The sequence below is a fragment of the Camellia sinensis genome, chromosome 13 (assembly GCF_055761805.1).
Source record: "Camellia sinensis isolate YWXY chromosome 13, ASM5576180v1, whole genome shotgun sequence".
NCBI classification, from domain to species: Eukaryota; Viridiplantae; Streptophyta; class Magnoliopsida; order Ericales; family Theaceae; genus Camellia; species Camellia sinensis.
In genome coordinates this window covers 139,486,302-139,500,323 of record NC_138973.1, presented here as the reverse complement: position 1 = coordinate 139,500,323, position 14,022 = coordinate 139,486,302, and positions in this window count along the sequence as shown.

Below are 14,022 nucleotides of genomic sequence, written 5' to 3'. Positions count from 1 at the left end.
TAAGTAATATACTGAGTAATTTACTGGGAGTTTACTGACTAATTTCCTAAGTATTTTACTGAGAATTTACAAAGAATTTACTGAGTAATTTACTAATAATTTAATGAGTAATTTACTAAGAATTTATAGGGAATTTACAAAGTAATTTACTGGGAATTTACTGTGAATTTACTGAGAATTTACTAGGAATTTACTGAGTAATTTACTTAGAATTTATAGAGAATTTACTGAGTAATTTACTTTAAATTTATACAGAATTTACTGAGAATTTGCTGGGAATTTTCTAAGAAATTTACTAAGAATTTGCTAGGAATTTTCTGAGAAATTTACTGAGAATTTATTGGGAATTTACTGAGTAATTTACTGTGAATTTACTGAGAATTTATTTGGAATATACTGATAATTTACTGAGTAATTTCCTGAATAATTTACGGAGAATTTACAAGGAATTTGTCACGACTCAAACCCGCCCCTATAGGTTTAGCGTCATGACCGACCAGTAATCATAGATTACCTACGGCCTCCATACAAATAACCTTTAATGTAAAGTACGGGTCTTAGCGGAAGTCTAAAATGTTATAGAATTCATCCATCGTGCATATATGAGGGGAGTAAATATGATAAGTAAGGTTTTGTTTCAGAGTTATATCCAACGTAAGTACAAATTCATATCTTACAAAATACAACCCCAACCATGTACAAAATACAAAACTATTAAAAAACACAAAAGGGGGCCTATAAGCATGGCTCCACTCAAACCTTATTACTTCACTTGGAAGCTCCACAAAAGGTTGACCTTGGTAAACTCAAGGCTATCTAACTCTGATGTTCAGTTTGCCCACCTACAATTACATACATAAATAATTAGTGAGCCAGAGCCCAATGAGTAATAATAGAATAAAGAGGTTAAATGAATAAGTTCGACAATAGTATAAAACATGTCTTACAATTTCGAAATAAATCTTAATCATTTTCAAAGGGAGGCATTAGCCATATTAGATTAAATTCACAACAAGACATTTTGATCAGCAATAATAGCATCTCTTTGCAGTAACAAAAACCATTTGTATCATAATATGTGGTACATCCATGAAGTGACAATAATATTTCAATGATGACGGATTATGCTAGCCATGGTATTGTTACCCCAGGCAAGAGTCTAGCTATGGTATTGTTACCCCCAGGCAAGGGCCTAGCCATGATATTATCACCCCCAGGCAAGGGCCTAGCCATGGTATTATTACCCCAGGCAAAGGCCTATATTCAATGGATGCCACAATATCGTTTCAAAACAGAACTTCATTCATTAGAGGACATAACGTTTCAATAAGCCATGCTAACAATTATTAAATCATTTTAAGAATTCATTCAATCAACCTCATATCCATTTTGATAGCAATAACATTTTCGAAGGTAAAGATAATTTGAACATATCTTTATAAGGTTATTACTCACAATGGTTTGCGGTGACACTAAGCCTCGAACACCCACCTATTCGGAGCACATAACAAAGCACAAATGAATCTCCATTTCATTTTAATTCAATTCTCTTTATGTGTCTCTAACTTGTTGTATGATTAATGAAGTCCAAATGGTGCCTAAGGATGCTTGGAGTAACATGAGGATGCAAATATGCACTTAATAGAGTTGATAAAATTTTGCTGAAAACAGGGTCTCCGTTCGATCGCTATTTCCTACGCTCGAGCGGGGGTTCAAAAACAAAGGTGGTCATGTCACGACCCCATTCCGCCCCTAGTAGAATGGTGTCGTGATGGCAAGTAATCCGAGATTACCAAAGGCCAACTTACAAAGATTCACACACGATCAGAGTATACATATGGGGCCTACATGTGCGGAAGCAATATATATAAATCTAAGTAGTCCATACGAGCTGTGCTTAGATCAAATGAAATGACATACATCTTTACATAGCTTTACAACTTGAATACATATGAAATAAAATACATTTTTCATCTTGATCAAAAGGCTTCTCAAGCCGTCATAACCAAATACATGAAGTACAAGTCAAGAAGCATAATCTTCAAGATTACCGACATAAATATTGTTGACATAACATGGATCAAACATCATCTTGCAAACAACACATCTCGGCGTCACCGACTTCTTGCTTGTTACCTACATATATATAGAGAGGGTGAGCTTGGATACTCAATGAATGGTATAAGTAATAAAGGGGTTAAATGAATGATTCCCGAGGTCCTTGTCAAAACAATACATAACATAACTTGTACAAAACATACCTAGCAGAGATCGGCCATCCGTTCATAGACCGTCGATGGCCGAGATCTCACAAACTTGGTGCTACTTGGGCTTAAAGTCTCCTAGCATGGGAGGACTTGTGCTTCAAATGCTTATAGTCCCCAAGCACGTACGAACTAGTGCCACAAATGCTGAAAGTCCCCTGGCACGTACGGACTTCCATGGATTGTGCTACAAATGCTTATAGTCCCCTAGCACGTACGGACTAGTGCCACAAATGCTTAAAGTCCCCTGGCACGTACGAACTTGTGCTACAAAGGTTTAGAGTCCCCTAGTACGTATGAACTTCCAAGAATGTCATCCAAAACAAGGCTAATACTTGATACACAAAATAGGGATAATCATTCATGCTTAACAAATACTTTTCAAACAAAGCAAAGCAAGGCTTATCAAAACATGATAACATAGCTTTATGAAAAATACCACTCATATAGTTCTTGGGACATAGGAATCAAAGCAAAGGTCCAAGTCCTACAAACACATGGCAAAGTCCACTGAATGCACTTCTCAAAACAAGTCTTATATGCATGCAAATGATCTCGGGAAAACATGCTGGGAGTTAAAACACTATTTTATATGTCGGGAAGACATGCTGGGTACCAACTAGGTCTTTGCCGAGGTCCCACACCTCCTGGCCGAGGTGTGGTCCCGGTGGCCACATCCATGGAAATGAAGTCGGGAAAATCTGGGTTTCCCTCTTGATGAACATGAAGAACATAAAGAACATGGATGCTAAAATCATAACTTGTTCATACAAAATCTAGGATTTCATGCTATAAGTTCGAAAACATGGACCTGGGTACCCATACTTGAAGATCTTGGGAAAACAAACACAAAAACATGGATCTTAATGCAAGCTTTCGGATCAAATCATGACTTTTCTTCAAGAACACATGAATATCATATTCTCTTTCTAAAACCGAACTTCCAAGCAATGCATGGCTTTCAAAGCATGCTCGATCATGCAATGCAGCTAAATGAGCAATAAGAATAGCAAGATCAGATCAAGAATCTAACCTCAAGACGCGGATCTAACTGCTCAAGGTATGAAGATCAAGCTTAGAATCTACTTCTCTCTCTAAGAACTTCTTCTCCCCTCTTCCTAGAGCTTCTCTCTCTTCAAAAGCAAAGATATGGAAATGATATGGTTTCTCTATCTGCCGGGTGAATTAACATTCAGCTCGGACATGTGGCACTACCGGGTTGGTTCTCCTCAAAAGGTGATTGAAAGACAAGACATGTGTAAGACAAAGTGTATTTAACAAGCTAGGCAACAAGGGCACTCCGACTTTCAAAGACATCGGCTAATGACAAGGCATCGGCAAGTAAGGGAACAAAGATCTCGGCTAGGAAGGACAACACTTAGCCAAGCTGTGCCACACCTCGGTCTAGGTCGTACCAATCTAGGAACAAGATCACTTAGGCACAAAGGTAACATCTCGGCCTAAATAATACACATCTCGGCTAATATGCCAGGACGAAGATGGAGGTCAACCAAAGTGGTTCCAAGATAGTTCTGGGCTTAAGGTGACCTCGGCTAAGAATAACCTAGGCTTAACATGACTTAGACTTGGCATGACTTAGGCTTGAGACAATAAGGAAGGAACAAAACATGCAACACACTTAAGCAAAACAAGGTAAGATTGGCAATGCAACTTAACATGGCAAAACATATAAATGCATGCAAGCATGACTAAGGCATGAATGTGGGTTGTTACAGGTCTCTTGAGCGTAGCTTCTGTCGCTCGAACGGTCTGTAAAAGTACTGGACACATGAATTTCCTGCTCGATGGTCGCTCGAGCGGGAGACTGAGAAAAAGTGTAACAACCCTCACCTTACTCTTGTCATACTTGCATACATCATGCATGATCTTGTCTTGATATGTTATTTTGCTAGTTTTGCCTTGCCTCGTTTTGGCTAAGTATTGCTTGCATGATTTTGTCCTTGTTCGGTGTGTGTGTGGCCGAGGTCACCTTGAGCTTAGTTCGCCTTTGAACCTTTGTACTTAGAACTGTTTTGAGACCTTGGTCGACCCCCATCTCACCTCGGGCATTATTGCCGAGATGTTTTACACTTAGTGAACCTTGTCCGCAGGCAGGTATGACCTAGGCCGAGATGTGGCACACCCCGGCCAAGGTGTGGCACAGCTTAGTCAAGCGTCGTCCTCCCTAGCCGATGTCTTTGTTACCCTGTTGCCGAAGCTGTGACTTTAGCCGATGTTGTTACTTGCCGATGTGTCTTACCCAGCTTGCTGCATACGCTTTGTCAGAGACTTGTCTTATCTATCAATCACCTTTTTGAGTTGAGCCAACCCGATAGCGCCACGTGTCCGAGCTGATTGTTAAGACAGCCGGCAGACCTAGTGACAAATCATTTTGTCTCAAATCTTTGCCTTTAGAGAGAGAAGCTCTAGAGAGAAGGAAGAGAAGTTCTTAAGTGAGAGTAAGTCTTCCAAGCTTGATCTTCGTGGTTTGATCCGTTGGATCCGAGTTTTGAGGTAAGAACCTTGACCTACTTTGATTGCTGATATTGATCATCTAGCTGCATTGCATGATCGCATCTATTTTGCATGTCATGCATTGCTTTGAAGTTGGTTTTGAAAAGAGAAAATGATTTTCATATGTTCTTGAAGAAAGTCTCGTTTTGATCCAAAAGTTTGGAACGAAAACCATGTTTTTGTGTTTATTCTTGCATGACCTTCTTATATGGGTACCCAGGTCCATGTTTTGAACTCTTGGCTTGAAAACTCAGATTTTTGTAACAAGTTGTGAACTTGCATCCATCGTCCAAATGATCTTGTTCTTCATATTATTCAAAGGGAACCCTGGTTTTCCCGACTTTGCTTTTGATGAGGCCAGTGGGACCACACCTCGGCCAGGAGGTGTAGGACCTCGGCAAAGACCTGGTTGGTACCCAGTCTGTTTTCATGAAACGGGAACAATGTTTAAACCCCCAGCATGTTTTGCTTTGTTATTGACTTGGATCTGGTTAGGATGCCGAGATCATTTGCATGTATATGAAGCTTGTTTTGAGAATGTGATTTGCCATGTGATTGTAGGACCTTGATCTTTGCTTGAGCCTACATCCGAGGAAAACTATGTGAGTGGTGCTTTTAATAAAGCTATGTTACACTATTTTGATAAGTCTTGCTTTGCTTGTTTTGATGAAAGTATTTGCTAAGCATGAATGAATAGCCCTGTTTTGATGTATCAGTATAAGCTTTGTTTTGATGTCATCCTTGAAAAGTCCCTTGTACTGGAGGACTCTAAACTTTCGCAGTACCAAGTGCAAAAGTCCCTCGTGCTGGAGGACTCTAAACTTTCGCAGCACTAAGTATAAAAGGATACGGTCCTTTCTTGGGAGCACTAGAATGTTAAATCGAGCTACAGGCCTAAGTAACAAGTGCCATAATGTTAAATCGGGCTACGGGCCTAAGTAACACAAGTGCCATAATGTTAAATCGGGCTACGGGCCTAAGTAACACCAGATCATCGTGTTAAAAGGAGCTACGGGCTTAAGTAACACAAGTCCCTTGTGCTGGAGGACTATAAACTTTCGCAGTACCTTTGACTCAACGATTACGGATCGTACAGTCCTTGTTTTGCCACTGGCGATTTACTGCGAGGACTTGCTTGTTTTGATAAGCTTGATCTTGTTTTGCCGATGTAAATAAGCATCCCTTGAGACTTGTAAGATTTGACTGATGAATACGGTTCATCCCTTGTTTTGCCGATGTAAGTAAGCATCCCTTGAGACTTGTGAGATTTGATTGATGAATACGGTTCATCCCTTGTTTGATAGAGTTTGATGTGTTTTGCTTTGAAGGAATCTCGGCTAATATCTGTATAGTTTTGGCGTGTTTTGTTTTGAAAGACTTCGGCTATATTCATGCAAAAACCTTTATTTTTAGTACTATTCACTGAGTATCCAAGCTCACCCTCTCTCTATATATGTAGGTGATGAGCAGGACGTCGGCGACGCCTAGAATGTGTTTTTGAAAGCTTGTTTTGGATCCATGATTATGTCGGCGTTATTTTGTATTCACGTCGGCACTTCTTGAAAATTATGCTTCTTGGCTTGTACTCACTGTATTTTGTATATGTCGGCTCGAGAAGCCTTTTGATCAAGATGTAACACATATTTTGCTTTTGTTGTATTCAAGTTTGTAAAGATGTATGCCATTACATTGGATCTATGCACTGCTCTTATGGACCACTCGTATTTTGATTTATTGCTTCCGCATTTGAGAGCCCTGTTTATTATACTCTGATCTTGTTAAACTTTTGAAAGTTGGCCTTCGGTAATCCCGGATTACTGGCCATCACGGCACCAAACTACTAGGGGCGGTTGGGGGTCGTGACAAAAAGGGTCCTCGCTCGAGCGCCACTTTGGTCGCTCGCGCGGACTGTAAAATTTCAGAAACTTCTGGGAGCCCAAATTCCACGCACGAGCGTGGCCTCCCTTGCTCGAGTGGACAGCACGAATTCTGGAATTTCCAGAACTGTGTTTGAAGTTCAAACATGGTACTCAAAGCTTCAAATTTTGTGTGTTTGGTATAAAAACATGGGGAGTCACCATGTAACATGAAAACACTTCCAATTTGAACTCATTTATTCAAAATCATGGTAACTTTCCAACCAATAGCTCCAACCTCAATTTATAAAATAAGTTTAACTCAATTTGAGTGTACGTTTCTTCAAAACATGTTCAAAATATGATCAAGTGGCATGGGAAGCATGAAAACATGAAGGATTCTCCAAATTAAGGTGTAAATGTGCCATGCATGAAGGATTTTCATGAATTCAAACTCAAATTATGCATGCATGTGTGTAATTCAACTCCAATTCATCATATTCATAACAATTCATGCTCAACCTATTCAAATTCAATCAAATGATCCTATAACTCCATGAACTTAGTTTCTATATGATTCAATTCTAAGAATTTAGGATGAATCTCATACCTATTGTGTGAATTCAAGTGTGCTATAGCTCTAACCCTTCAATCTTCTACAATTCTCTACAAATCTCCTTTTACCTCTCTAAATGTTGAACTCTCCTCTCCTCTCTCTCAATTCTCAGTTGAGTGTGTATATCAAATGAGCTCATAAGCTTAATTAGAGCCTTATATAGGGGGTGATTAGGTTAGACTAATCAAATGTGGTTAGGATTAATTAATTAGGCTTAATTTTAACTAATTCAATCAGTTTATTCTAATTATTTGGGTCCAAATCAAATTTTAATTAAAGTTGCCATAAAATTCTAAATATTCTAATTAGCCTATTGGGCTAGTTAATTTCAATTTCTGAAACCACTTAGGCTCCCAACTTCCAATTCTAAGTTGTCAATTTAAACAGATATTCCATATATCAACAGATAAATATAGAATTAAACATGAAATAACACAATCAAGCACATAATCATGCAATTAAACTTATTTAAATTATAATATACTAGTTTGCAGGTCAGGGTCGTCACATAATTTACTAAGTAATTTTCTGAGAATTTACTGGGAATTTACGAGTAATTTATTGAAAATTTACAGGGAATTTACTGTGTAATTTTTTGAGAATTTACTAGAATTTACGGAGAATTTACTGAGTAGTTTACTCATAATTTACAAGGAATTTACGGAGTAATTTACTTTGAATTTACTAGAAATTTAATGAGAATTTATTGGGAATTTACAAAGTAATTTAATGGCAATTTACTGAGAATTTACTAGGAATTTACTGGGTAATTTACATGGAATTTACTAAATAATTTACTGAGAATTTAAGGGGAATTTACCACGAATTTACTGAGCAATTTAATGGGAATTTACTGAGTAATTTACAGAGAATTTAATGAGTAATTTACTGAGAATATACTGGAAATTTAATGATTAATTTATTGGGAATTTACTGAGTACTTTACTGATTAATTTACTGAGTAATTTACAGAGAAATATACTAAAAATTTACTGGGAATTTACTGAGTAATTTACTGGGAATTTACTGAGTAATTTACTGAGAATTTACAGGGAATTTACTAAGTAATTTACTGAAAATTTACGGAGAATTTACTGAGTAATTTAATGAGAATACTAGGAATTTAATGAGTAATTTACTGAAAATTAACTGGGAATTTACAGAGTAATTTACTTAGAATTTAAAGAGAAATATACTGAGAATTTACAGGGAATTTACTGAGTAATTTACTAAGAATTTATGGGGAATTTATTGACTAATTTACTGGGAATTTACTGAGTAATTTACTGAAAATTCATGCGGAATTTACTAAGGAATTTATTGGGAATTTACTGAGAATTTACAAAGTAATTTATTGAGAATTTCATGAGTAATTTACTGGGAATTCACTGAGAATTTGCTGTGAATTTACTGAGTAATTTACTAGGAATTTACTGATTAATTTACAGAGAATTTACTGGGAATTTACTGAGTAATTTTCTGAGAATTTACTGGCAATTTACTATGTAATTTAATGAAAATTTACTGGGAATTTATTGAATAATTTACTGAGAATTTACGGAGGAATTTACTGAGAATTTACTAACTAATTTACTAAGTAATATACTGAAAATTCACGCGAAATTTACTGAGAATTTACTAAGTAATTTATTGAGAATTTATAGGGAATTTACTAAGTAATTTACTGAGAATTTACAGGGAATTTACTAAGTAATTTATTGAGAATTTACTGGGAATTTACTGAGTAATTTGCTGTGAATTTACTAAGTAATTTATTGGGAATTTACTGATTAATTTACTGAGAATTTACTGGGAACTTACTGAGTAATTTACTGAGAATTTACTAGCAATTTACTGAGTAATTTATTGAGAATTTACAGGTAATTTACTGACTAATTTACTAAGAATTTACTGAGAATTTCTTGAGTAATTTACTGAGAATTTACTCTGAATTTACTGAGTAATATACTGAGAATTTACTGAATAATTTATTGAGAATTTACTAAGTAATTTACTGAGAATTTGCTAAGAATTTACTGAGTATTTTGCTGAGAATTTACTAAGTAATTTACTGAGTAATTTACTGAGAATTTAGATGGAATTTACAAAGTAATTTACTGAGTAATTCACTAAAATTTACTAAGTAATTTTTTGAGAATTTACTGAGTAATTTTCTAAGAATTTATTGGGAATTTACTAAGTAATTTAATTTGAATTTATTGAGAATTTACTAAGTAATTTGCTGAGAATTTAATAAATAATTTACTGGGAATTTACTAAGAATTTAATGGGAATTTACTAAGTAATTTTTTGAGAATTTAATGGCATTTTACTGACTAATTTACAGGGAATTTACTAAGTAATTTACAGGGAATTTACTAAGTAATTTACAGGAAATTTACTAAGAATTTACATGGAATTTACTGAATAATTTACGAAGAATTTATTGGGAATTTACTGAGTAATTTACTGACAATGTACGGGGAATTTACATGGAATTTAATGGCAATTTCTTGAGAATTTACTGGAAGTTTATTGAATAATTTAATGAGAATTTACCTGGAATTTGCTAGGAATTTACTGGGTAATTTACTAAGAATTTACTGAAAATTTAGTTAGTAATTTACTGAGAATTTACTGGGAATTTACTGAGTAATTTACTGAGAATTTACAGGGAATTCACTGAGTAATTTACTTTGAATTTATTGGGAATTTACTGAGAATTTATTAGGAATTTACTGAGAAGCCTTTTGATCAAGATGTAATATGTACTTTATTTTTATTTGTATTCAAGTTATAGACCATGTTAAGATGTATGGCATTTCATTTAATCTATGCACAGCTCTTATGGACTAATTAGATTTAAATTTATTGCTTCCGCACATGTAAGCCCCATATGTATACTCTGATTATGTGTGAATCTTTGTAAGTTGGCCTTTGGTAATCTCGGATTACTGGCCATCACGACACCATTCTACTAGGGGCGGAATGGGGTCGTGACAATTATTCAGTAAATTCTCAGTAAATTACTAAGTAAATTCTCTGTAAATTCTCAATAAAATAGTCAGTAAATTACTCAGTAAATTCTCAATAAATTACTCAGTAAATTCCCTGTAAATTCTCAGTAAATTCCCAGTAAATTACTTAGAAAATTCTCAAATAATTCTCAGTAAATTATTCGGTAAATTACTCAGTAAATTATCAGTATATTCCTAATAAAGTCTTAGTAAATTACTCCGGAAATTTCCAATAAATTACACAGTAAGTTCCAAATAAATTATTAGTAAATCACTCATTAAATTCCCAATAAATTCTCAGTAAATTACTCAATAAATTGCCAGTAACTTCTCAGAAAATTCCCAGTAACTTCTCAGAAAATTCCCAGTAAATTCTCAGTAAATTACTTAGTATATTCCTAGTAAATAAGTCAGTAAATTTCCTATAAATTCTCAGCAAATTACTAATTAAATTCCCATTAAATTTTCTGTAAATTTCCAATAAACTTGCAGTAAATTCTCGGTAAATTACTCAATCAATTCTTAGTAAATTCCCAATAAATTTAAAGTAAACTACTCAGTAAATTCCCAGTTAATTTTCAGTAAATTACTCAATAAATTCCCTATAATTTCACAATAAATTACTACTTAAATTCCCTGTAAATCACTTAGTGAATTACTCACTAAATTCCCAGCAAATTACTCAGTAAATTCCCCGTAAATTCATTGTAAATTACTCAGTAAATTCCCAGAAAATTACTTAGTAAATTTTTTGAAAATTCTCAATAAATTACCCAGTAAATTCTCAAAAAATTACTCAATAAATTCCCAGTTAATTTTCAGTAAATTTTTAGTAAATTCCTAGCAAATTACATAGTGAATTCCCAGTAAATTCCATGTAAATTCTCTGTAAATACCCAATAAATTCAAAATAAATTACTCAGTAAATTCCCAAAAAATTCTCATTAAATTACTCAGTAAATTCCCAGAAACTTTTTCGTAAATTTCTCAAAAAATTCTAAGTAAATTCTCGGGAAATTACTCGTTAAATTCCCAGTAAATTACTCTACAAATTACTCAGTAAATTACTAAGAAAATTCTCTGTAAATTCTTAGTAAAATAGTCAGTAAATTACTCAGTAAATTCTCAATAAATTACACAAAAAATTCCCTGTAAATTCTCAGTAAATTCTTAGTAAATTACTCAGAAAATTCCCAAATAATTCTCAGTAAATTATTCGAAAAATTACTCAGTAAATTATCAGTATATTCCCAATAAAGTCTCAGTAAATTACTCTAGAAATTTCCAATAAATTACATAGTAAATTCCAAATAAATTATCAGTAAATTACTCATTAATTTCCCCGTAAATTAGTTAGTTAATTTCCTTTAAATTCTCAACAAATTACTCAGTAAATTCCCCTTAAATTCTCTGTATATTCCCAGTAAACTCGCAGTAAATTACTCAGTCAATTCTCAGTAAATTCTCAATAAATTCAAAGTATACTGTTCAGTAAATTATCAGTTAATTTTCAGTAAATTACTCAATAAATTACCTATAAATTCACAATAAATTACTCCTTAAATTCCCTGTAAATTACGTATAAAATTACTCACTAAATTCCCAACAAATTACTCAGTAAATTCCTTGTAAATTCACAGAAAATTACTTTGTAAATTTTCTTAAAATTCTCAGTAAATTACTCAATAAATTCCCAGTTGATTTTTAGTAAATTACTCAGTAAATTCTCAGCAAATTTTCAGTAAATTCCCAATAAATTACTTGGTGAATTCTCAATAAATTCTAAGTAAATTCTCTGTAAATTCCCAATAAATTCAAAATAAATTACTCAGTAAATTCTCAGAAAATTCTCATTAAATTACTCAATAAATTCCAAGAAACTTCTCAGTAAATTTCTCAAAAAATTCCAAGTAAATTCTCGGGAAATTACTCGTTAAATTCCCAATAAATTACTATATAAATTCTCAGTAAATTCTCAGTAAATTACTAAGTAAATTCTCTATAAATTCTTAGTAAAATAGTCAGTAAATTACTCAGTAAATTCGCAATAAATTACTCAGTAAATTCTCAGTAAATTACTCAGAAAATTCTGAGATAATTTTCAGTAAATTATTTGGTAAATTACTCAGTAAATTATCAGTATATTCCCAATAAAGTCTCAATAAATTAGACCAAAAATTTCCAATAAATTACACAGTAAATTCCAAATAATATATCAGTAAATTACTCATTAAATTCCCAGTAAATTCTCAAAAAATTACTCAATAAACTGCCAGGAACTTCCCAGAAAATTCCTAGTAAATTCTTAGTAAATTATTTAGTATATTTCCAGTAAATTAGTCAGTAAATTTCTTGTAAATTCTCAGCAAATTACTCTGTAAATTCCCCTTAAATTCTCTGTAAATTCCAGTAAACTCGTAGTAAATTCTCGATAAATTACTCAGTCAATTCTCAGTAAATTCCCAATAAATTCAAAGTAAACTACTCAGTAAATTCCCAGTTAAGTTTCAATAAATTACTCAATAAATTCCCTATAAATTCACAATAAATTACTCCTTAAATTCCCTGTAAATTACTTAATAAGTTACTCACTAAATTCCCAGCAAATTACCCAGTAAATTCCCAGTAAATTCATAATAAATTACTCAGTAAATTCTGAGAAAATTACTTAGTAAATTTTTTGAAAATTCTCAGTAAATTACTCAGTAAATTCTTAGAAAATTACTCAATAAATTTTCAGTAAATTCCCAGTAAATTATTTAGTGAATTCCCAGTAAATTCCATGTAAATTCTCTATAAATTCCAAATAAATTCAAAATAAATTACTTAGTAAATCCCAGTGAATTACTCTGTAAATTCTCAAAAAATTCCAAGTAAATTCTCGGGAAATTACTCGTTAAATTCCCAGTAAATTACTCTATAAACTACTCAGGAAATTCCCAGTAAATTGCTAAGTAAATTCTCAGTAAAAAAGTTAGTAAATTACTCAGTAAATTCTCAATAAATCACTCAGTGAATTCCCTATAAATTCTCAGTAAATTCCCAGTAAATTACTTAGATAATTCTCAATAAATTATTCGGTAAATTACTCAGTAAATTATCAGTATATTCCCAATAAAGTCTCAGTAAATTACTCCAGAAATTTCCAATAAATTACACAATAAATTCCAAATAAATTATCAGTAAATTACTCATTAAATTCCCAATAAATTCTCAGTAAATTACTCAATAAATTGCCAGTAACTTCTCAAAAAATTCCCAGTAAATTCTCAGTAAATTACTCAGTATATTCCCAGTAAATTAGTCAGTAAATTTCCTGTAAATTCTTCACAAATTACTCAGTAAATTCCCCTTAAATTCTCTATAAATTCCCAGTAAACTGGCAGTAAATTACTCAGTCAATTCTCAGTAAATTCCCAATAAATTCAAAGTAAACTACTCAGTAAATTCCTAGTTAATTTTTAGTAAATTACTCAATAAATTCCCTATAAATTCACAATAAATTACTCCTTAAATTCCTTATAAATCACTTAGTAAATTACTCACTAAATTCCCAGCAAATTATTCAGTAAATTCCCTGTAAATTCATAGTAAATTACTCAGTAAATTCTCAGAAAATTACTCAATAAATTCCTAGTTAATTCTCAGTAAATTTTTAGTAAATTCCCAGTAAATTACTTAGTGAATTCCAGTAAATTCTCTGTAAATTCCCAATAAATTCAAAATAAACTGCTCGGTAAATTCCCAGTAAATTA